The sequence below is a fragment of the Lissotriton vulgaris genome, chromosome 3_1 (genome assembly GCF_964263255.1).
Source record: "Lissotriton vulgaris chromosome 3_1, aLisVul1.2, whole genome shotgun sequence".
Lineage (NCBI taxonomy): Eukaryota > Metazoa > Chordata > Amphibia > Caudata > Salamandridae > Lissotriton > Lissotriton vulgaris.
The window spans coordinates 1,306,143,758-1,306,169,558 of record NC_141689.1 but is presented as its reverse complement, the minus strand read 5'-3'; positions in this window follow the sequence as shown (position 1 = coordinate 1,306,169,558).

The window sequence follows — 25,801 nt, the reverse complement described above, 5'->3', positions numbered from 1 at the left end:
TTGCACACTGTATCACACTTTTCTAGACCATTATTTAAATTGTTTTTTACAGGCCAGGAATTTGGTGGCACACATAGTAAAATTGGAACGAAACAGAGGAGATATATGGCCCCTGCGCAAAGCCATGCTTGATGAACAAGAGTACAATAGCAGAGTGAGAGGTGACCCAGAGACAAGAATCAAAAGCAAAAAATTGACATCAGATACAGAACAGGAAGGCATAATTTGCAAACAATAATTTGAATTTCTTACCCCTAAAGTCACTTGTATCCCAGTTATTTATGGGGGCCACTGAACCCCTATCTAAATATATTCATACATTTTTCAAGCCATTGTTTGAGCCTTTTACCATCATATACTATAGACACTGGCCACCTTATATCCAAGATAGAAGGAATTCAAATTAACAAGCAAAGACAAATATTGGTCACGATGGATACCGAGGCCTTATACACCATTGTGCCTCAACAACAGGCACTTGAAGTGGCCCAAAACTGTTTGATCTCGGTCAGGATTGAACATAAACGCAACTTTCTTATTCAGTGCATGGAGATTGTCCTAAATGAAAACTTTTTAGAATTTAATGGAGAACTATACAAACAGAACAATGGGGGCAGCCTACGCCCCCGGTATAGCTAACCTGTATATGGGCAACTTCGAAAAACAATTCATTAAAAAAAAAATGGCACCCGTTTTTGAAAATATACCAGCCTAGTACTGGTTCATCAATGAGGATGATTTGGATCAATTTCTGGAGTGGGTCAACAACCCACCCCGGAACATATCAACCTCAGATTCACTCTAAAAGAAAGTAGTGACAGGGTCAAATTCTTAGATATCTGGATAGAGCATGATAATCAACATCTTTCTGTATCTCTCTATACCAAACCCACTACAAGAAATACATTACTCCATTGCAGCAGCTTCCAACTGCGCGGTAAGAAGGATGGCATTCCTTTTAGTCAATTTCTACGGCAACGCAGAAACTGTACAAACATCTTAGAGTTTGTTAGACATGCTGAGAACCTTGAGCACAAACTTTTAGCTCAAGGATACCCTAAAAGACTGGTTTGTGATTCATTCAAAAGAGCCAGAGATTATAATAGGGTAACTATGTTTGCCCCCAAAAATAACAACACCGAAGAGAAATTACTTTGTGTCACCCGATAATCAAGCCTAGACCAAAATATCAAACAGGCCATATACTCGGAGTGGCATCTCCTCAACATGAGAGAGGATGTCGCCAAGTTACCCAGACCCATGTTTTCCTTTAGAGGAACATGAATATACGTAACCTAAGGTAACAAATACCTTTGCGCAGAAATCTATCACAGACGCCAATCCCATCAATGGCAACCATAGATGCTGGGCATGCCAGGCATGTGACAATGCCTTTACATCTGACCGAATCGACATTGGACACAAAACTATTGAACTTACCAATATGACCAACTGTAGGACCTGTACGTGGTATACTGTATCCTCTGCCGGTGTAGCCTTTGTTATGTGGGGGAGACTGGCAGAGAAATAAGAACGCGCATTGGAGAACACAAGTCGAAAATTTTCACAAAAGATTTACTGCTCCCCTAGTCCAGCATTGGCTTCACCTAGGACATACCGACAAGGAACTTTTTTTTAAACATTTATTTAAAAATGTTCCCAACAAAGACAATCAATAGACCATGAGATCCACAACTATACACCTCCACCACGACATAACAGTTTGTTTCATTCTGTTCCCCTGATTACATACATTGTAGAGCATAAGAAATACAACAAGTACTTTATCACGGCTCAGTAGCGGGCTCTGGTTCAGTTTGCAAGCTCACCGAGGTCTGGGCTAACAGATACGATTTGTATGGCTGCCAAATATCAAGAGGGTGCGAGGCATTGGGCTGTACTGGGAGTACAATTCTGTATTGGTGTTACAATAAGTCATGCTACACAACCAGCCCTTCAAAGTGGGGGAGTATTTGTTGCCCCAAAAAATTAGCGACCTCCCTTTTAGCCAACAATAGTGCGAGAGCACAAAAATGCCTACAGGACTTGGGGAGATCTCCAACATATCTCAGTAAGGCCATAAGGGGGAAGGAGGAGGGGTCTGTCGAGCATTAAAGATATCGCCTCGAACACTTTACCCCAAAATGAGGCAACCTTAGCACAAGACCTTGCCATGTGTGTGAAATCTGCCATGAGGGTCTTACACCGAGGACAAGCGTGGGTCCATCTGGTGGACCATACTAGGCGTGACATATGACCGTCAAAGGTATTTGAAATGGAACAGTTTATGCCTATAATTAAAGGAAATCTTACCGGTTTGTTCACAACATTAGTGCCAATGGGCATACGAAAGGGGCTGACCCAGGTCGCACTCCCATGCCTGTCTCAGTTTCAAATCCCTGGGAGAAAGAAGTGCGATAGCGGCCTCGTACATTTTGGACATCAAGTGGTCATCGCTGATATCCTTGAAGAGGAGTGACAACTGAGGAAAGTTAGGAGGCTCTATTGGGCAAGTTGGGATAGTACACCTCAGTGCACTAATAACCGGCGCAATATGAAATGGTCAAGAAAGGTGGCCTCAAGAAGGGGGTTTCCTCACAGAAGGGAGTGTCCTCACAGCGCAAGAAGACATGATAGATCTCCAAAGGTTCCCAATGTTAAATTTTGAAAAGGTGCACTGCACTATAGCCTCCTTGGTGATGGGAATCCATAGGTCCCCAGCCAACGGAAGGGATGGAGAGTAAATCAATGCCGGCCCAGTAACATGGGACAGTTGTTTCTAAGCCCAACTGGTTGTGTAAAGGGATTGTTAGTCTTGGGGATGGAGACGCAACCCCACCGGCAATAGAGTTGATAGGGGGAGGGGAGGGTGAGGTCTACTTCTGACCTGAGAAACGGAATTCAAGCGTCAGCGTGGAACCAGTGGCGTGATAAACTACACTGTGCAATCAATTAAGAAAAATATAAAATTAGGAACCCCGAATCCCCCGCTTTCAAAGGGCAGAGTAAGAGCGTCCCAGCTGACCCTAGGCTGACCACCCCCAACACCAAGCGCAGAAGCTGAGAGCGAAGAGTCACAAAGAAGCTTCCGCACAACGGAATAGGGATATTCTAAAACAAGAATAACAATTGCGAAATGAGAGCCATTCTGCCGGCCATTGATAAGGGAAGTATGCTTTCGGAGAGTTTCGCTAAGGCCGGACAATAGTTAAGTTGAATAATTTGTGATTGGTCTCCAAGAATGTGTTCGCCAAGATATTTGATGGAGTCGTCACACCACTTGAGGGGAACTCCAAAGTGCAGTAGCATTGGGCATCTGTCAGAGGAAAAACCTCGGACTTCCCTCAGTTAATTTGCAATCCCAACAAGGCGCCAAAGAGGATAAATTCATGAAGGATTGGCTCTAAGTCATCATCTGTGTTTAAAACATAAAGAATGACCTCATCAGCATAAAGGGTAAGTAATAGGGGGCCCGTATTAAATTGAATGCCCTGTGGGAATGTTTGTCGAAAAGGTGCCTTACGAGTGGGTCCATTGCAAGGAGAAATAGGAGAGGGGAGAGGGGGCAGCCCTGCCTGGTTCCTCTGGACCACTTGAAGGGGTAAGAGTGTGTGCCATTTAACCGTATTCGAACTGTTGGACGTGTGTATAGTAATGAAATCACAGAAATAAACCTGGGTGGAATGCTGAGTTTCATCAGAGTACCCCTGAGAAAGGGCCACTCCAGCGAGTCAAAGGGTTTCTTGGCATCCAGTAGGACCGCAGCAGCCAGAAGAGAAGGATTGACTTGATGGAGAGTGATGAACAGAGGTTGCAAATTCAAGGCGGGGGACTGGCATGAGATAAAACCTGCCTGTGCAGGCGACATCATCTTATCAATGATTAGGGAGAGCCTGTTGGTTAGCATTTTTGCAAGACTTTTGTAATCAAAATTCACTTGCAAAAGGGACCTGTAGGATTGCACTGCTACGGTTTCTTGGCCAGCTTCATGAAGGAGTGCCACAACTGCTTCACGAAGCATGGGGGGTAGTTCACCACACGCAATGGCCTCCTGAAATAAATCAATGAAATGCGGGGCAAGGGTCTTTTTGAACAACCAGGGAACCCATCAAGACCATGCGCTTTTGAACCCTCCATATCTTCGATGGCTTGGAGCACTTTGTCTAATGTGAAGGGCTCAGCAAGGAAGTCTATTTGTGCTTGATCCATCCAAACCATGGCTATCTCATCCAGGTAAGAGTTACTATCTGCCGGGCCAGGGTCAACTCTGGTCTTGCAGAGGTCCTGATAATAAGAAAACACCCTGTTGGTAATGACAGTACAATCAGTGATTAGTGCACCCTGAGAGCCGCGGAGAGTGGTGATATATGAGGGCTCACAGATGGCGTGAATCAGTCTGGCCAGTGTGTGCCCTGGGCATTCCCCCTCCCCATACAGCCAGGCTATAGCATACTTCCATAGAAAGTGGGCCTCCCTCTCCCTACGTCGAAGGTCGGGATCGGAGCAGAGAGCTTCCTGGGTTGCGTCCAGGGCTGCCAGCTGGGTCACTATCCCTGCCAACATGCAGCGGAGATCCTTTAGTTTGCCAGTACTTTTGGAAATACAAACCCCGCTAATATAAGCTTTAAAAGCTTCCCATAACGTGGCCTTAAAATCAACATTATTCACATTGATCTCAAAATATTCTTCAACAGCGGCATGCAACTCTTCCTCAAAAACTAATGTCTCATAGGGCCATCTCAGGAAAGCGCCATTGCCCCACTATGTCCTAAGCACCACTGGGGAGTGGTCTAAGAGGGTGCATGGGAGGTGGGGGACTGAGCATGACCAAGTGGCAATGCTGGGGGTAAGTAATCAATAGCCCAGACGGGTCCAAGTGTTGTGAGGAGCAGAATCATATGTGTATGCGGGTGCAACTGAGTGAATGTGGCGCCAAGCATCTGTGAGACGAAAAGTATCAATCAGTGTGGAAAGGGATTTTCTAACCCTGGGTTTGGAATATGAATAAGTGGTAGTGCTGTCCAACTGGGGATATAGCAATATTTTTAGGTCCCCACTCAGGAGTATGTGTACAGACCGTACCACATCAATACAGGATTGAAGCTCTGTGAAAAAATCCAGGCTGTCTATATTGGGAGCATAAACGTTTACCAGGAGGATTGTATGGCCAAGGAGCCCACACTTTACCAAAATGTACCTACCATCGGAATCACAGTGCACCGCCACAGTCCTAAACGGCAGCCACTTTTGCACCAGAATCAACTCTCCCCTTGTGTAATTACTGTATCCCACAAAATAGCTGTTGGGGCCCAGATAGCGGCAAAGTTCGCGAAGGAATGAGGGGGGAGTTGCATCTATTGGAGAAAGGCAACATCTGTTCGATGGCATTGCAAGTAATGAAGCACCTGCTTGCGTTTCCGGGAATCATTAAGCCCCCGAACATTGCAGGATAACAGGGTAATATTCTCAGTGTGGTGTGCGCTATGAGACATTAATACAATGCCTGATACTTCAGAATAGTGGATCATAAGACAATCTAGAAAATGTAGCAAATAGTCCAACTAAGGAAAAAATGGTCTATAACCTACAACATTCTCCATATCCATTACATACGAGAAATCTGAAATAGATGCATGACAAACAATGCAACAATCAAATCGTATAAATCAGAAGAGGTGCAAAAACCCCACACCTAAAAAAATGTCACTTAGAAAATGATCGTAAAGGCCACACATCCAGCAGTTCCACAAAAGTTATTAAGAGGAGCGAGTCAAGAAAAAGTGGCACTGTATTTATCAGCACGTAGAAGTGGAGAGGAGCTATCTGTGGGCAGAAAACAGATCGGAGCTGGCTCCCGAGTCTGGTAGGCGAGGAGAGCAATCCGGGGTGGGCGACCTATTTGGCTGGGTATTGTTTGACGGGTGTCTGAGGAACTCCTGCGCCTCAGCCGGGGACTCAATGATCCCAGGTCTACCGTCCATGTCCACTTTCAAGCGTGCATCATACAGCATCCTGTCCCTTAGACTGTCTTTACGAAGAGAAATTTTGACGATCCCAAACTTCCGACGGGCCTCCTTGACCATTGCAGTGAAGTCGGGATACAAGGAGATAGAGAACCTTGCCAGTGTAAAGACCCTTGTTCCTGGGCCAGGCGCTGTGCGGTGTCCCTGTCCTTGAAATTGAGAAGCCATGCCATAATCCGACGAGGAGGTCACTCATGGCTAGGACCTGGACCAAGGGTGCAATGTGCCCTTTCAACGACAAAGGTGGGAGTGAAAGAGTCACAGCCAAACAGGTCACCGAGTAGGCCCTCCACAAACCCATCAAGCTGCCCAGTATTCATGGATTCCAAAATACCCATGGTTTGTACGTTATAATGTCTCCCCCTGGCCTCTAAGTCCTCATTTTTCATGGTGATGGTCTTGAGCACCTTTTCCATCCTTTCCAGGTGCTTGGTCACCTGGGCCGAGCCATCCTCATGATCGGAAAACTCTGCCCTCCACGTGAGTCGTCTTTATCTATTCTGGCCCCCATTTTCTCAAGTCTCTTGCCTATGGCATTACATCTTGTCTCCAGGGCTTTGAATCCGGCCCGCACTTCCGCCATCAAGGCCTCATTGTCATCGCATGATTGGTTGGGGAGGGCACCCAGAGGGGAAATAACCTTTACAACTCAGTCATTACAATGCATTACCTTTACAACGCAGTCATTACAACACAACGGTACACAGTCAAAATATCGAATTTTTAATTTCGACTTACACTTATATCGAGTTGCTAATATCGATGGGACAGAATATCGATGTCCAGAATATCGATGGCCAGAATATCGACCCTAAGGTAAGTAATATCGAAATTACTTATATCGATAGCATATATATTGATGTAAGTAATTTCGATTTACTAATATGTGTTAGAAATTTTAGTTAGGTATTTAAATTAATTGTTATAATATGTGTTTAATATGTTTTTATAAATACAAAAATATATAAAAGTAAATAATATGTTTTACTACCATTGATTAATTGATTAATTAATTGATAATTTATGCATATTTTTAAGTAAATTATATGTTTTACTACTGGAGCGGGTTGTGGGTTTATAGGGGAATAGGGTGGGAAGTAATTTATTTGTAATTAAATAATTATTTTTTAATGATTAATTTATTTTGCAATTAAATATTAATTGGCAATGAATTATTTTAATTGATTAATTGATTAATTAATTGATAATTGATGTATATTTTTAAGTAAATGATATGTTTTACTACTGGAGCAGGTTGTGGGTTTATAGGGGAATAGGGTGGGAAGTAATTTATTTGTAATTAAATAATTATTTTTTAATGATTAATTTATTTTGCAATTACATATTTTTTGGCAATGAATTATTTTAATTGATTAATTGATTAATTAATTGATAATTTATGTATATTTTTAAGTAAATTATATGTTTTACTACTGGAGCGGGTTGTGGGTTTATAGGGGAATAGGGTGGGAAGTAATTTATTTGTAATTAAATAATTATTTTTTAATGATTAATTTATTTTGCTATTACATATTAATTGGCAAATAATTATTTTAATTGATTAATTGAATAATTAATTGATAATTTATGTATTTGTTTAACTAAATTATATGTTTTTCTACTGGAGCGGATTGTGGGTTTATAGGGGAATAGGGTGGGAAGTAATTTAATTGTAATATTAATTAATTTTGGGTAAAGGAGTATTTTTAGGGTTCTGGGTCAGTTTTGGTTTTTGGGGTAAAGGGGTATTTTTAGGATTCAGGGTCAGTTTTCAGTTTTTGGGTAAAGGGGTATTTTTAGGGTTCAGGGTCAGTTTTCAGTTTTTGGGTAAAGGGGTATTTTTAGGGTTCAGGGTCAGTTTTCAGTTTTTGGGTAAAGGGGTATTTTTTGGGTTCAGGGTCAGTTTTCAGTTTTTGGGTAAAGGGGTATTTTTAGGGTTCAGGGTCAGTTTTCAGTTTTTGGGTAAAGGGGTATTTTTAGGGTTCAGGGTCAGTTTTCAGTTCTTGGGTAAAGGGGTATTTTTTGGATTCAGGGTCAGTTTTCAGTTTTTGGGTAAAGGGGTATTTTTAGGGTTCAGGGTCAGTTTTAGGTTTTTGGGTAAAGGGGTATTTTTAGGGTTCAGGGTCAGTTTTCCCTACTGTTGCACCCACTGGAGTGGGAATAGTAATTATTGTTCAGTAAGTATATATTATATATGATTTTTAAATATTTTTTTTAATTAAATATGTATTATTATTTTTTACCATTATTACATATATTTAAATATGTTTAAGTAATTAATAAGTATTATTTACAGTATTTTTTATGTTATTTTAAATCCCAAAAAAATCGATATATTTGACAACGATATTTTTAACATCGATATTATTTTTTCGATATTTTGGTACTTACCATGTTGTACATAGGGCGTCAATATTTTTGCTATCGATATAATTACGCCGATATTTGTGTAGGTCGAAATTCTGTCTGTCGAAATTCTGTCATAGATCCCAACACAACAACCTTCACATCACATGCCATTACAACACAGCCATTAAAATGCATGTCGCAACAACGCATGTCATTACAACACATGTCACTACAACGCAAGCCATTAGAATGCATTATAAGGTAAATAATGAGGAATAGTACATTTTTAACCCTACACTATCCAGCACTTACCCTACTGTTGCACTCACTGGAGTGGGAATAGCAATTTTTACCCCTACACTATCCAACACTTACCCTACTGTTGCACTCACTGGAGTAGGAATAGTAATTTTTACCCCTACACTATCCAACACTTACCCTACTGTTGCACTCACTGGAGTGGGAATAGTAATTTCACCCCTACACTATCAAACACTCATCCTACTGTTGCCCTAAAAGTACTATGCATTTTAATGGTATGCGTTGCAATGGTATGCATTGTAGTGACATGTGTTGTAAATGTAGGGCCCGATTCACAGAACTAACTCAAGATAAAATCCTAAACTTACTACCATTTTGGTATTCACAGAAGGCACTTACTCATTTTGGGATTCACAGAAGGCACTTACTCATGTTGTTAGTTTCTAAAAATGCTTTGGTATGGTATGCGTTGTAAAATCATGCGTTGTTATGGATGTTGCGATGTAAAAACTGTGTTGTAAAGGCATGCATTGTAAATGTTTGCATTCATCCATGGTCACCCCCTCTGCCATGGTGCCACCAGGAGGGTCGGTGCTGCTCGCCGTCTTCTCCAACAGCAACTTTTGCTGTTTCGATCCACTTTACTCATGGCCGTGAAGGGGGAGAGAGCAAAAAAGGAGGGCACCTGGACTGGCGGGAGGAGGGCGTCAGATGGTAGCCCAGTGACACAAAATTGGGTTGGGCTAGCAGACTAGTCGTCTTCACGGAAAGGATGCCCACCAGATCAAGGGTACTATCAATAGGAGAGGTGAAGCCCTGCAGAGTCTGTACCCATGTCCCTGTGCCTCAGCGAGTGCCCAATACTCAGCAACTCATGGTGCAAAGGCACATTGTGGTGAGTCGGAAAATCAGCAGCTATGCAAGGGCCAATGTCACTAAAATTTGCCGAAAGCATCAGGGTACACACCTGACTGAGAGGAGCCTCCTCTGCTGGATGGATCCGCAGCGGTTTGCGTTGTCTTCTTACGGTTAAAGATACCCAACATGGACTTCTCTCTTCCCTTCACTTCCCTCAGAGACCGGTTTGTCTTCTGTTTCATGTTCATTGTGGGACCTGAGATTCTGTCCTGATTCCTTGTTTTCCTTATTTCTCTTTTGATCATAGTTTCACATTGATGTCTGGGCACTGCTGAGGATTCGCTCTAAGTTCAGTCTTTCTGTCCATGGACGTGCATTCCTCCTTTAAATTTGCTGCTGTTCCTTTACTAATTGGGTCCTAATGTTTAAATCTCGGGACTTTAGTCTTTTATCACTGCACCTTAATGGCTTTTCCTGATTATTCAATCACAGCTGCCATACCGCCTTTATAGCATGGGTTGGTATTCAACTTCGATCATTTACCCGTTTTTAGGTCTCGCCTACGCAGCGCACATGCACTTTTTAGGAAAAAGACCTTTTGGAATTGATTCGCTTTTCACCCTAAAAACGTGCACACGTTGCATTGCTTTCAATGGCAACGCATGCGAGTTTGGCGATTCCCTTGCAGGAGCTAGCTTTGACACCATATGTTTGTAATTACCTAGCAAACATATGGTGCCCCTGCTCGCTCCCGCAAGGGAAACGCTCTGTGAGTCTTTTTTTTTACTTTTTTTTTTTACTTTTTTTTTTTACTTTGAAACTGAGCGTGGTGCCACTTCATGGACACCGCACTTGGTTTATTGATGTATTTCTTAACTTTAGCACTGAACGCAGCGCTCACTTCAAGGACACCGTGCTCAGTGTTGAAGTTTAGAAACCAAGCGCGGTGTCCCTGAAGCGGCGCCATGCTCAGTTTTAAACTCAAGCATTTGCAATGCAATAGAACCAATTACATTGCAAACGCTTGTTGTTTATTGTTGTCTCCCTAAGGTCGGATGTTACAGAAACTAAATTTCCCAGCACACATGTCCGAGAACACTTGCATCTTGGTGTTATTCCTAAAGACCCCGTGTACTCAAAATGTATGGCGGCGGGAAATATGTTAGTCTGAGTTACTTCCATCAGCTCACTTCTAACCCCTATTAACCGTACATCCATCTAAGACATTCAAACTTGAGCGGCGCCACTTAAACTAGTATGACAATAGCACAAAAGACAGAAGGGCAATTATTATTTTTACAAAATATAAAATATTAACTTCACAGTTCCAAATGGCTTTGACAACAAACCTCTTTCTCTCCAAACTACTTATTAAAAACAACAGTATCTCCGTGTTTCGAACAGAGCCACCAGATTGGAAGGCGGGACCCAGCGCTTTCCACTGCAGCCTCTTTTCCGCTGCTGGAAGTTCCGGTTGAAGATAGTGGCTGTTTTGTTTTTCACTCCTTTCAAGGGTACTATAGTGGGAAGTGCACCCAGTGTCCCTGATGTCTGTGCAGTCATATTTCCTCTGGCTAGAAGTGCTCTCTCGCTGTCTGGTAAGGACGGGTGACATTCCATGGACGCGTTCGCTGTGGAGCTGGAAGTCCACACTGTCTTTGTTATTCTGTCTTTTCCGAAATGCTTGATATGATTTTGGGGTTTCGCTTCCGTCAGTGCAGCCTCACTCTCGGTGCTCTTAGTTTCAGAGTATACTTTATGCAAACACGTTAATGGGAGAGGAGTATAATTTGCATATCTGCAGTTTTCAGATGTTGGGTAACAAGTATTGTTTAATTTGCATAGTAATGCTATAGTCCAAAGGTTAATCTGCTTCCTGTGTAGAGCTAGTTGTTGTCAGACCACTGACCAATGTAATATACTGTTCCTTGCTGCACCAGCCCCACCGCTTGTAAACCTCTTCTGACATTTCTGATCTGCCTTTGTTCCCAAACGATTAATTCTACGTTAAAGTGATACTGAAAGGGCCTTCTATCCTGCGTCTGTTAAAACCTTTAATGTCCTTTGCATGCCAGACGTAAGTTGTGCTCTCGAGCATGAAGTTCACCTTACTAACGAAACATGCAGGGTTTGTTAACTATCACTCCAGGTCCTTAAGTGCACCCAGGCAGGCTCCTGGTTTCTATTTTCAAACATTTCAAACATTCAATTTGTTCCTAATTTGGCTAGTTCTGATGTAGCCACAGCAAAGATGTAACAATAACTGATATCTTTAGTAAGGCGATAGATAACGCATTTCTTTTTTTTTAAAACAAGTTTTATTTGTCACGGTTCACATAAGCTGCATAGCTCCGCAACCAGTAGACTGCTGCACACATCAATTGTACAGTAAAAATTACGTTGACTATTATATACTTGAAAAACCATAGTAGAACAAATCCCTCCCTCCTCCCCCCGATTGCGCCCACTCCCAAATAGAAAAATTAGTACATCTCTGGAACCATACACAGAGCCCATCAGCCACTCTGCAAAGCACAGCTTCCACACACCCATCAATTTGTCAAGTGAACATCCCCTTCCGGCGGCGGATCTAAATCTAGTCACCGGTAGTCTGCCCATCTTTTCAAAATTTTATAATGCTTGCGGGGACACCCCCTGGCAATGAAGACTGGCTGTTCAAGTCCCATGCAAAAATCTATCCCATTCCTCCACGCAGCCAGCGACGGAGCCCGGGGTGCCTTCCAAGCCCTGGCAATGTCCCTCTTTGCCAACGTGAGACCTAACAACAGGAGATGTCACTTATATCTATTGTCCCCAACTCCCTCCATGATATGTAACAGGGAAAAGTGTGGCGTGCAGGGAAGCTCCCATCCCAACACTTCTGACAGGCAGGACAACATCCCCCCTCCAAAATCTATGTAACGAGAGACAACTCCAGACTGTGTGCAAAAAGGCGCCCTCCTGTGAATCCCATGGAAGACTACAATTATTCCTGCCCTCCACAAGCTCACTCTGGTAACATACAATCTGTGTAAATATTTCAATTGTATCAGATGAAGGTGCGTGGCTATTGCTGCCTCCCGTGGACATGCCAATGCCTCCGCCCAGTCCTCTTCCTCTAGTTCACCTACATCCTCCTCCCATATCCTCTTAAGCTGCTGCAGATTTGCGAAACAATGAATGATCAACGTCTGGTATATGCAAGAAATCTTGTGGTTCTGTAGTTCCACCATAAAGACCTTATCTTCAATGGGGCTGAAGAGACTCCAGGCCCTCCAGACTAGGCACCAGCGCATGTCAGAACTGACAGTATCTGAAAAACTGGGATCGTGGTATCCTATATTCGTCACGCAGATCATGGAATGATTTAAGCATCAGGTCAGTCATCATGTCTCCTAGGACTGAGATGCCTGTGGACTCCCATCCCTGAAAGCCCTGCAAGGCTACCAGCTGAGGCAAACGCCCATTACCCCAAAGAGGAGTCTCCCGAGTCAGGACATTCCACCACCCCATCCTACTCTGGGCCTGCCTCCAAACATGAAACACCACCCGCGGGGCCTGGGGCAGAACCTTCCGAAGCGGCATGGAATATAGTAGTGTATGTAAAGATTTGTTACCCATTAGCTGCTGCTCCAGTGCATAGGCTGAGACCCTCCCTAGCCCCGTACCACCATTCATTGAGGACCAGCAAGTGTGCGGCTTGGTAGTAGGAGAGGACATCTAAAGCAGCGAGACCACCGGTGTATGTGGATAGAAAACTGGGGCCTAGGGCCACCCTAACCGTGCCCCCCTCGCACAAGATCCATCCCAAACCTGAATTAACTTGCCGGAACCATAAGGGTGAAATCTGGTAGGGATGATTTTGCAATTGGTAAAGGAGACGGGGAAGCACCACCATCTTAAAGATGGCCGACCTGCTGTATATCGTTAAGAACATGTGGGACCACACCTTGAGATCTTCCAGAGTATGATCTTACACTGGGATCAGATTGCGTCTCTGGATACAGCCGGGACATCGGACGAAAAGACCCCCAAAATCCCCCGTCACCAATTGAAGGGCTGAGGCCCATTCTCCCACCCTCAGCCCACCTCCCAGAACCCACAACGTGGAGTTGCAAGGATTCATATATAGCCCAGAGGTCTCACTGAAGATCTGAAAAATGTGCATCAACCGTGGTCCTGACTTGTCCAAGTCAGTAAGAAAGAACAGGACATCATCCGCGTATAGTGCTATTTTATCTGTAAGACCCGGCGCCCATCTAAACCCCCAAAGTTGAGCATGTATACGCACCCAGGCCGCCAGCAGTTCCATGGCGAGCACGAAAAGGTAAGGGGAGAGGGGGCATCTCTGGCGTGTTCCCCGCTGGATAGAAAAGGAGTGAGAAATCGCCCCCCCACGCGCACTGATGCCGTTAGGGTAGTGTACAGCAGATAAGTCAGAAAGCGCGGGCCCATATTAAGTTTCCGCAATAGAGCAAACAAGTACACCCAACTCAAAGAATCAAAGGCCCTATCCATGTCTGGCATCAGTAGCACTGCCGGCTCCCCTAGCCGCCCAGAGGCCGGCCAGCAACGTGCGCACACCTAATAATGTGGCGGGTTGCCCTCTGAGGCGTAAACCCAGCCTGGTCCGGGTGTACCAGTGTTGTGATGTGAGGCTGAAGGGTCATGGGGTGAAGAGAGGGCACCGACCTTTGTAGGCAGGGATGCCAGTACAATCATTGATTACACTTTCATTACCCCTGGGTTAATTAACATGGTGGTAGCCTATGAAGTTTGTACTTCCCCTTTCAGTGACCATAACCCTGTAGTCTTGACCCTGGACATGGGTAGCAACTCTGTCACCCAGGTTGAGCATCTGGGAGACGGTGGAGACACCCTTGTCCCTAGGGAGCAGGGCCGCAGACTAAATTGGGCAAAGGTTGTCCCGGAGAATTTCATGAACAACCTCCTACATAATAGGCAAGAAGACATTACAATTTGCACGGACAGAACTTCTGAGGGCACTGCCATCATTACTTCCTTCACCTCTATATGCACACAAATTAGCCATGACCTGACGACCACAAAGAAACGAGCCGACTCATCCAGCCCTAGATGGTTTGACAGGGAGTGCTCAAAAAAACATAATGATCTCCTTCTGGCACTTAAAGACCAGCCAAGAGATAAGGAGTTGGTGGGCCGGTTAAGAAAAGAATATAGGCAGGCCACTGAGAAACGCAAAAAAACAATAAAAAGTGAGGCTTGGGATAGTTTAACATCTGTTAGTGTACTGAGAGACAGTTCGCAATTCTGGATGATTTTAAATCACCCTTACTTTGCCTCCTCTAACAACACCGTTTTAGATTGCGTGATACCTGAGGATGCTTGGGTGAATCACTTTAGCAAAATATATAACAGTGTTGATCTATCAGTTACACCCCATCCCCATCAGCCTTCTACTGAACCATCTTCCTTGTCCTTCTCAGAATTTGAGGTTATCAGGGCAATTGAAGAAATGACTAAACATAAGGCCCCGGGCCCAGACGGAGTCCCTGCAGATCTATACAGCTCCAAGCCATCATTCTGGGCAAAAATCTTAACAAATGTTTTTATTTCAACGGTTAATGCGGGGTTCCCAATAACCTGGTCCACCTCAACCGTTGTCCCTATATTTAAGAAGGGTTCAAGATCTGACCATGCCTGTTACAGGCCGATCTCGCTAATCGACTCTGCCGTAAAGATTCTTGGAAGAGTCATCCTACACAGATTAGGCGATATTATAGAGGAGAAGGGGGTGCTCTCTGACCTGCAATATGGTTTCAGGGAGAAATGAGGAACAATAGAGCAGTGTTTGAACCTCCACATGCTGGTCAGTAAATACACTATAGCAAAGGAGGGCCACTTATACTTTGCCTTTATGGACCTCTCCTCGGCCTTTGACTTGGTCAATAGGGCCAAGTTATGGGCCATACTGGCTGGTATTGGGATTGATCCCCCCTTAGTAGATTTCCTGGCCGCACTTCACGCTGACCTATCAGCTACTTTTAGAACTAACTGCAAAGGCAGCACCACTAGACCTTTTAGTTCCAGAAGAGGTGTGAGGCAGGGCTGTATTTTAGCCCCACTCTTGTTTACTATTTATATTAACTCCCTGGATAAAGCCCTGGAGGGGTCCACACTGGATATCCCCTATGTGGGGGGGTCCGCAGTACCCGTACTCCTTTACGCGGACGACGCGGTGCTCTTAGCCCGCACAGGGGTGGGGCTACAGAGGCTTCTTGACGCATTTGGTCACTTTATGTCATCGTTAGACCTTTTGGTCAATAATAAAAAATCACACATTATGCTGGCAGGGAAGCGACCAAGACCAAAAAAGTTGAAATCTTTTAGCTGCTGTGAAGAGGGGATCTCGAGGGTAAAAGTGTTTACCTACCTGGGTGTGATATTTGAAGAGAAGGGCTCATGGACCCCACAGGTGGATGCAAAATCTTTAGCTGTCACTAGATCCACCTCTGCACTTTTGAGTTTTGCCAAGCGCCTTGGGTCCCGACCGATGGAGGCATTATTGAAGGTCTACAAAACCAAATGCTTATCTATAGCCTGCTATGGAGCTCCACTGTGGGGCCACTCACACTGTGGCAAACTACAGACAGCAGAAAATCACTTTCTTAGGTCCTTATTGGGCGTCCCTCAATCCACACCAGTCCTATCAATACACACTGAGTTAGGATTGGGTTATATCACTGATTTGCTTCAACTAGCGCCCCTGGTATGTTGGACCAAAACTTGGCTTAACAAGGACATCATATTGAACCACAAAATTCTCAGGGACTGCATGTCCTTGGATAACGCCTCAAAAATCCCGTGGTTGGAATACATAAAGGGGGAGATGGGTAGACTTGGCAGACCAAACCTTTTTAGTCACCCAAACACTATACGTAAGGAAGACTTGAAATGGATCAAAGATAACTATATGAGGAGGGCAGTTCAAACACGGGAGGAGAAAGAACTAACTAAACCTAGAGTTAGAGCTAACTTCCTCCTTCTGATTACGCCCAAATTGAACCTTATCTAAAAATCGTGAGCAAACCATTCCATCGCCATTTGCTCATTAGATTTAGGTTCAACATAATCCAATACTCCCTGGGTGATTTCCCTGTGTGGGGTGTTCCGGATGAGTCTACCCCGTGTAGTTGTGATAACTTTTCTGAGCAAACCCTCATGCATTTTGTCATGTTTTGTAGCCACTACAAAGAGAGCAGATTGAGGTTCTTGGCACCCATCTTAAGAGATGCAGGTTTTGTCCAGGTACGGCCTGCTCTACTGTATCTCTAGTTATTAGGGAGCACCAGGACAATTTTCGGGGTTGCTAGCTTCCTGGTCGCAGCCATGCGTACAAGGACCAGGAAGCTATCCCCGAGACAACTGGAAGGGTGACTCTATTATCCTGTATTTCTGCTATTGATTTTTTAACCATTTTTTAACTTTTTAAACTGTGTATGATTTATACTGATGTGAACCTTTACATGTATATACAGTGAATATCTTGACAGATCTGAACCCTCGATTGTTTTTTAACCTCATGAACTTTGTTAAAATTGTAATCAATTTTTTAATTATATGTTGTTCTGTCGCTTTTATGATTTTAAATGTAATCAAATAAAGCTTGTTTTGACTTGACTTGACTGTGTGGCTTAAGTCGATTGGTCAATGCCTTGGCCAGAATATTTGCTTTTATATTAAGAATGGGATGGGGTGATATGATGCATGCTTCTCAGGAGGTCTACCCGGTTTGTGGAACACCACCACTTCTGCATGTCTTCAGTCTGGGGAGAGCAAGCCACGCTCCCGTGCCTCCTCAACCACCGGCCGAAAATGTGGGGCTTACTGTACAAAGAACCATTTAAAAAACTAGCTGGGGAAACTGTTAGACGGGCCTGGAGGGTCGGCTGAAGACAAGGGGAGAGGTCTCCGGGGAGAGCCGTCTCCAGCGATCGTACAGACAAGTAACTTCCCCCCCACAGATGGACACCACACAAAGATAAGGTTTAACGTTCTTTATAAGCAATCTTGAAGTACGGTAGAATTATACAAGGAGGTCAGGACTCCGGGGTCCCCTGGATTCTAGTCTCTTGGATGGGGAAGGGGGTAGCGGGACAGTCTTGTTACCAATCTGGTAGATGCGATGAAAAGATGGTTAGCTCACAATCCTCGAGCTCGGCGTTCTAGGAGGACGGGCCGCGGCAGCGCCAGCAGGTCCCGTGATAATCGTAGGTAGCAACGGTCCGCGGCAGCGCCAGCAGGTCCTGACGAAGGTGGTAGTTACAACGGTCAGCGGCAGCGCCAGCAGGTCCCGACGAGGATGAAGGTTGCAGAAGGCTGCGGCAGCGCCAGCAGGCAGGACGACAGTTCACAAGGCAGGGCTGCGGCAGCGCCAGCAGTCCGTCAAGGATGAGTTCTTCACGGTGTCTCTCGACTCCAGGATACAACTGCCTTCCTGCTCTGGAGCTGCCCCAGTTATAGGTCTGGCGGCCTTTGATGTCCGGACCCTCGCACTTGGAGGTCGGGAGGTCCGGGATGAGGGAGTCCAGACACCCAGCAGGGGGGTGGAGCCAGCGCCCGGGGAGGCTGGGGGCGATCGGCACCTGGCGGGGGAGAGCCATCGACACTTCTTTCTCCCATTGACCTGCCAAGTGGTCCGTTCACCTCCTGGTGGATGGTGGTGCCGGGATGTCGGGGCCTGGCCAGGCCCAGGGTTGGGGTCGAGCTGAGGCCATGCGGCCTCGTGGTGCAGTGTCCAAGATGGCGGCCGGGCTGGGCAATGGTGCTGACGGTGGCCCGGGCCCGTGATACAGGGATTTCCGGGGGTAAGAGTCCCGTAGGGGACGGAGTGTGGGTTGCTCCTGTGGGTAGCCCTGGAGGGCCGGTGTCCTGGCTCTGTCATGCGGGGGGGGGAGCGAGCCCTTCATGTGGCCTGTCCAACATGCGTCCCCCCAGCTGAAGGCGGGGAGAGTCACCCATCCTCTTGGGGACTCTCCTCGTCGAGGCGGAAAAAGCGTGACAAGCCATCCGCGTTGGCGTGATCCTGGCCAGGGCGGTGCTCCACAGTGAAGTCCATCCCCTGCAGGGAGATGGACCATCGCAGGAGCTTGGGATTTTCCCCCCGCATCTGCATTAGCCATTGCAGGGGGCAATGATCTGTTTGCACCCGAAAGTGGGTACCGAAGAGGTAGGGCCGGAGCTTCTTGAGGGCCCATACTACTGCGAAGGCCTCCCTCTCGATGGTGCTCCAGCGCTGTTCTCGGGCCAACAGACGTCTGCTGATGAAGGCCACTGGTTGGTCGACTCCCTCGGGGTTCAGTTGGGAGAGGACGGCCCCAATGCCATTGTCGGAGGCATCAGTCTGGACGATGAACTCCAGGCTGTAGTCGGGAGCCTGGAGTACCGGGGCGGTGCACATGGCGACCTTCAACTTCTCGAAGGCCGCTTGACAGTCGGGAGTCCAGTCGACTCTTTTTGGCTGGTTCTTGGATGTAAGTGCCGTGAGGGGCCCCACAATGCTGCCATAGTCCTTCACAAACCGCCGGTAGTATCCGGTGAGCCCCAAGAAGGCCCGGACCTCGGTTTGCGTTACGGGTGGCTGCCAGGACTGGATGGCAGCGATCTTGAGTTGGGGGGGGGCCACCAGACCGCTCCCCACTTGGTGTCCGAGGTAGGTCACGGACCCCTGGCCAATCTGGCATTTGCTGGCCTTGATTGTGAGGCCGGCCTGTTGGAGGGCTTGCAGGACCTCTCGGAGGTGGCGGAGGTGGTCTGACCAGTGGCGGCTGTAAACCACGATATCGTCCAGGTAGGCGGCGCTGAACTCTTCGAGGCCCGCCAATACCTGGTTCACCAGGCGTTGAAAGGTTGCTGGAGCGTTTTTCATGCCGAATGGCATCACTTTGAAATGGTAGTGAGCATCCGGGGTGGAGAAAGCGGACCGTTCTTGCGCCCTGGGGGTGAGGCCGATCTGCCAGTAGCCCGCTGTCAGGTCGAAGATGCTGAGGTAGTGGGCAGCCCCCATCCGGTCGATCAGTTCATCGGCTCAGGGAATGGGGTGAGCGTCGGTCCGGGTGACAGCGTTCAGGCCCCGATAGTCAACGCAGAATCGGAGCTCAGGGGTGGTGCCGGGGGCAGCAGCTTTGGGGACCAGCACGACTGGGCTGGCCCAGGGGCTGTCCGAGGGTTCGATGACTCCGAGTGTGAGCATTTTCGACACTTCTTCTTGGATGCAGGCACGTACCCGATCTGGCACGCGGTAAGCCGGATGTCTGATGGGGGGACTGTCCCCAGTGTCCACGTCGTGCAAACACCAGGGGGTGACCCCTGGGGTGAGGGAAAATAGGGCTGCGAATTGCAGCAGGAGAGCCCGACAGTCTTGGCGCTGCTCCGAGGTTAGGGCCTCTGAGAGTCGGACCCCGTCTACTGAACCATCTTTCTCACGGGTCCTCAGTAGGTCAGGGAGGGGTTTGGAGTCTTCTTCCGCTCCACTGTCTGTAGCCATCAGTAGGCTGAGCTCCGAGCGCACAAAGTGGGGTTTGAGTCTGTTGGCGTGGAGGACCCGGAGGGGGTTCCGGGGAGATTCCATGTCGATGAGATAGGTGACGGGGCTCTTGCGCTCGATCACCTTGAAGGGCCCCGTCCACTTATCCTGCAAGGCACAAGGTTCCGTGGGGGACATCACCCATACTTGCTGGCCAGGTACGAACTCTATGGAGGAGGCGTTCTGATCGTACCATTTCTTCATGTCCTCCTGACTGGCTTCAAGATTGGCTTTGGCGATCTCTCGGAATCGCCTGGTCTGATTGCGGAGGGTCAGGAGGTACTTGTAGACGTCTGGAGGGGTTTTCAGGGGGGCCATCTCCCAACCTTCCTTGACTAGGCTGAGGGGCCCTCGAACAGGGTGTCCGTACAAGAGTTCGAAGGGGCTGAAGCCGAGGGACTTCTGAGGGACTTCTCGGTAGGCGAAGAGGAGGCACGGGAGTAGCACATCCCACTGGCGGCGGAGGGGCTCTTCCAACCCCATAATCATTCCCTTGAGTGTGCGATTGAACCGCTCAACCAGTCCGTTTCCTTGCGGGTGATAGGGGGTTGTGAATCGGTAGGTCACCCCGCACTGCTGCCAGAGGGATTTCATGTATTTCGAAATAAAGTTCGTGCCTCTGTCGCTGACGACTTCCCGGGGGAAGCCCACCCGGGAGAAGATCCCCATTAAGGCTCGGCCGACCACCGGTGCTGTTACAGTTCGAAGGGGGATGGCCTCGGGTTAGCGGGTGGCGTGGTCCACCAGTACCAGGATGAATCGATGCCCTTGTGCTGTTCGGGGGTCCAGGGGCCCCACAATGTCTATTCCCACCTTTTCGAACGGGGTGGTAACCACCGAGAAGGGTTGCAGGGGTGCCTTGAGTTTGCGGCCGCTCTTCCCGCTGGCCTGACAAGTGGGACAGGACCGGCAGTGGTTGAGTACGTCATTTCTCATTTTGGGCCAGTAAAAGTGGGTCACCAGGCGGTTGTAGGTTTTGTCCTGACCCAAGTGTCCGGCCAGCGGGACGTCGTGGGCCAAGTTCAACAGGAAGTCTCTAAAACGGAGGGGCACCACCAACACTCGACTGGCCCCCAACTCGGCGATTCTTTGTTCGCTGTACAATAGATCATTGTCCCAATAGATCCAGTGGGCCCCGGTGGTATCTCCCGCGCTCTGGGCGAGTGCTTGCTGTCGTAGTCACTCGAGGGAGGGACATGTCTTTTGCTCTTGACGGAATTGTTCCTGGGTGGGTCCCCCTTCTTGACGCAACTGAGCCAGGTCTGGGAGGTCCTGGGGCTGAGCGAGTTCTTCTTGGGTTTGTTCTGGGGGGTCGGCGAGGTCGGTGTCCCCCACTGGAGTGATCGGGGGAGGAGGTGCTGGCCATTCGGGTTCTTCGGGTCGGGGGATGGCGCGGGCCGCCATGAACCGGGTGGTTATGCACGCCCAGTCCGGGAGGCCCAAAATCCCCAGGTGCTCTCTTCTTTCCACGGCGGCCCACGGGGAACTCTCGAGATCGTTCCCCAGGAGGCAGTCCACGGGGGCATCATCGCGGACCGTCACCTTCAGCATGCCGGACACTCCTCCCCACTCGAAGGGGACGCAGGCCATCCGACACAGGCTCTCGGAATTGTCGGCTGAACGGACGGGGCAGAGAACTTTCGGTAGGATTTGTTCTGGGGTCACCAGGTGACAGCGGACGGCCGTCACACTGGCCCCCGTGTCACGTAGGGCTTCAGCCTTGCGCCCATTTATATTCACCCAATGACTGTATTTTCTGGTGTTGGCGGGTAGGGGAGCCCGCGGGATCATGTCTCTTCCCCCTAGGCACGCCAGGACCATGGCGGCCGGTTCCCACTCCTGTTGCTCTTGTTCGTATTCTTCCTGTTCTTCAGAGACTTGCTCTTCTCCTAGGGCGGCGGCAGCTACCTGGCGGGGCCTCGGAGTCTGGTTCTGTGGGCAGTTCGGGTCATTGGCGTAGTGACCGACTCGCTGGCACCGATGACAAGTGACATTGGCTCTGAATCCCGGGCGCAACGGGGGGTTGCCCCTGCCGGCCGGGTGCGGGGTGCTGGTAGCGGGAGCGGCCGGGGCGGCGTCTTTCCCCCGGCCCTGGCCTCCTCCTCCTCCTCGGGGACGGTGATGGCCTTGGTGGTTCCTGTTCTGCTCGTTCGGGCCACCCCGGCCCACTCGGGTGCTTTCCCATCGGTCAGCCTCGGCGGCGAGCTGCCATGGATCAGTCAATTTACTGTCGAGGAGGTGCTGCCTGAGCTCGACGAAGCAGTTGTTGGAGAGGTGCTCCCATACGACTAGGTTAAAAAGCTGCTCGTAGGTCGTTACATGGCTCCCCTTGATCCATCCTTCAAGGGCTCGGCTGAAATAGTTTACATATTCCACCCAAGTTGTACCCGGGATTCAGGTGCAGTCACGGAACCTCTGGCGGTACATTTCGGGTGTCAGCCCATATCGAGTGAGGAGGGCGGCCTTCATGTGGTCATAGGACGTCATCTGGTGGTCCGGGAGCTGTAGCAGGGTATCGCGGCCCTCGTTGACGAACCTCCCCCATAGACCGGCGCCCCAGTCACTTCGATCGATCCGATGGGAAGTCATGGCAATCTCATAGGCCTTGAACCACTATTGTATGTTGTCGTTCCGATAGTATTCTCGGACGACGTCCTTGGGGATGTGGACTTTTTGTTCCGTAGCGCTTGGGGTGCGCGGTTGCTCGGGCACCCCTAGTTCTTTGTTTTGTTTCCGCATTTCGATTTCAGCTAGCTTGCGCTCGTGTTCGTATGCCAGTCTCTTTTCTTCGAGTTCTCTTTGTCTTTGCTTTTCTTCCCGCTCTTCTTGGAGTCGTAGGTGTTCCAAGTTCAGTTTTTGTTCCGCTAGTTTTAGCTCGCCGTCCATCTTGAGCCGTGCCATCTCTAATTCGTGTAGTCTGTTTCTTTCTCTTTCTTGGATCTCTTCCTGTGAGAGACCCGCTCTCCGTTCTTCGGGAGAAGGGGTGTTGATCTCCGCTGCTGCGATGTTTTGGTCCGGGGATCTGACGGCCCCGGTTTCCGCCCAAGATTCGATGGCATGCTTGAAATCGTCTTTTGTGCTCAGACCGGTGGTAGCAATGCCTAGTTCGATGCACAATTGTTTTAACTCACGATGGCTGTATTCTTCCAATTTCTCCATCTGGAATTTTTCGGTGGATCCACTCTCTTTGGTTGTCATTGTGGTTTAGTCGTGGGGTGAGTCACTCTCTGTACGTACACGTTAATTCGGATCCCGCCCCTGGCCACCAATGTTAGACGGGCCTGGAGGGTCGGCCGAGGACAAGGGGAGAGGTCTCCGGGGAGAGCCTTCTCCAGCGATCGTACAGACAAGTAACTTCCCCCCCACAGATGGACACCACACAAAGATAAGGTTTAACGTTCTTTATAAGCAATCTTGAAGTACGGTAGAATGGTACAAGGAGGTCAGGACTCCGGGGTCCCCTCGATTCTAGTCTCTTGGATGGGGAAGGGGGTAGCGGGACAGTCTTGTTACCAATCTGGTAGATGCGATGAAAAGATGGTTAGCTCACAATCCTCGAGCTCGGCGTTCTAGGAGGACGGGCCGCGGCAGCGCCAGCAGGTCCCGTGATGATCGTAGGAAGCAACGGTCCGCGGCAGCGCCAGCAGGTCCCGACGAAGGTGGTAGTTACAACGGTCCGCGGCAGCGCCGGCAGGTCCCGACGAGGATGAAGGTTGCAGAAGGCTGCAGCAGCGCCAGCAGGCAGGACGACAGTTCACAAGGCAGGGCTGCGGCAGCGCCAGCAGTCCGTCAAGGATGAGTTCTTCACAGTGTCTCTCGACTCCAGGATACAACTGCCTTCCTGCTCTGGAGCTGCCCCAGTTATAGGTCTGGCCGCCTTTGATGTCCGGACCCTCGCACTTGGAGGTCGGGAGGTCCGGGATGAGGGAGTCCAGACACCCAGCAGGGGGGTGGAGCCAGCGCCCGGGGAGGCTGGGGGCGATCGGCACCTGGCGGGGGAGAGCCATCGACACTTCTTTCTCCCATTGACCTGCCAAGTGGTCCGTTCACCTCCTGGTGGATGGTGGTGCCGGGCTGTCGGGGCCTGGCCAGGCCCAGGGTTGGGGTCGAGCTGAGGCCATGCGGCCTCGTGGTGCAGTGTCCAAGATGGCGGCCGGGCTGGGCAATGGTGCTGACGGTGGCCCGGGCCCGTGATACAGGGATGTCCGGGGGTAGGAGTCCCGTAGGGGACGGAGTGTGGGTTGCTCCTGTGGGTAGCCATGGAGGGCTGGTGTCCTGGCTCTGTCATGCGGGGGGGGGGAGCGAGCCCTTCATGTGGCCTGTCCAACAGAAACCATTCAGACCCGAAGCCTTCCCAGGATTCAATTCCCCCAGGGCCGTACCCAATTCATCATCCGACAAAGGCCTATCCAATTGCTCTCGTACTTCGTCCGAGACGGTCTTAGGCGAAGATCATCACAAACTTCGCAATAACCTCCACCTCGAGACATTCTTTGGGTGAATACAGGTCTTCAAAGTACGCCGCAAAGCTCTCTGCAATAGCTGGGGGCTCCAGAATTGGCTCCCCCGCAGGGTCCAGGACTCGAGGCAGGGGCTGGGCATGCAAGATACCCTGGCACAAGCGGTGGAGCATCTTGCTTGAATTATCCCCCCATTGATAGACCCAACTGCACGTTGCCAGCCAAGCCGGACAAGCCTCATCCATCAGTATTGCTGCATATTGCTGCTGAGCCAACACCAATTGTCCTCCCGACCCCTATGCTCCAGCGCCTTAATATCTGCCCCCGACGCACCAGGTTCTTCTGCCGCAAAGTGGGTTTCAATGCCTCCCAAAGCAACGCCGGAGACTCAACTGATCCTACATTAGTTACCAAATAGTTATCTATCTCCTGGGCCAAATGTACCCTTTATTCCTCCTTCTGCAGTTGCCACTGAGGCAGGGGCTGGGCATGCAAGGTACCCTGGCACAAGCGGTGGAGTATCTTGCTTGAATTATCCCCCCATTTATAGACCCAACTGCGCGTTGCCAGCCAAGCCTGACAAGCCTCATCCATCAGTCAGTCAGTCAAGGTTTATTTGTGTTGGTACTCATCAGAGGACAACAAAAATACATTTTTACATTTTACATTTAAAAAAGATTCAATTTTATCAATACAAAGGTAAAAAGGATTTAAAAAATTTGTACAAATTATAACAAACAAATTTGTTCGGAGGTTGTTTACACAAAGATATAAGTTCTCTCACCATTGTGATTCTACAAGAGCGATAGATAGGATCTAAGAATCTAGTACGGGCTAAAGTTACTTTCTGGTTTGGACATACAAATAGAACATGCTCTAAAGTCTGATCGCCCCCTGCGCACAATGTACATATTGGAGATCCTCCCGGAATCCATCTTGAGGTATATGCTGATACGGGTAGGATGCCCAAACGAAGCATAGCAATTGCCCTCCTTGCGCCATGAGTCAAAGTAAACCCGATATAGGACCGACTTTGTTTATAGTCTATTGAGTCGGCAAAGGGTTTATAAGTGGCTAGTTTGTTACAGTGTCGAGAGTCCACTTCGTAACTCAATTTTGGGGTGAAGCATTTTAGAAACAATTTTACTTGTGCTGGTGTCCAAGTAAGCAGCAGTTCTGTGTTTATATTTGCTATACGAAATGCTTCGATCATATTCTCTAAGAAGATTTGCTTTTTAGCGTCAGACCCAAAAGTCTCTTTTTTCAGCAATGTCCTTAAGGTG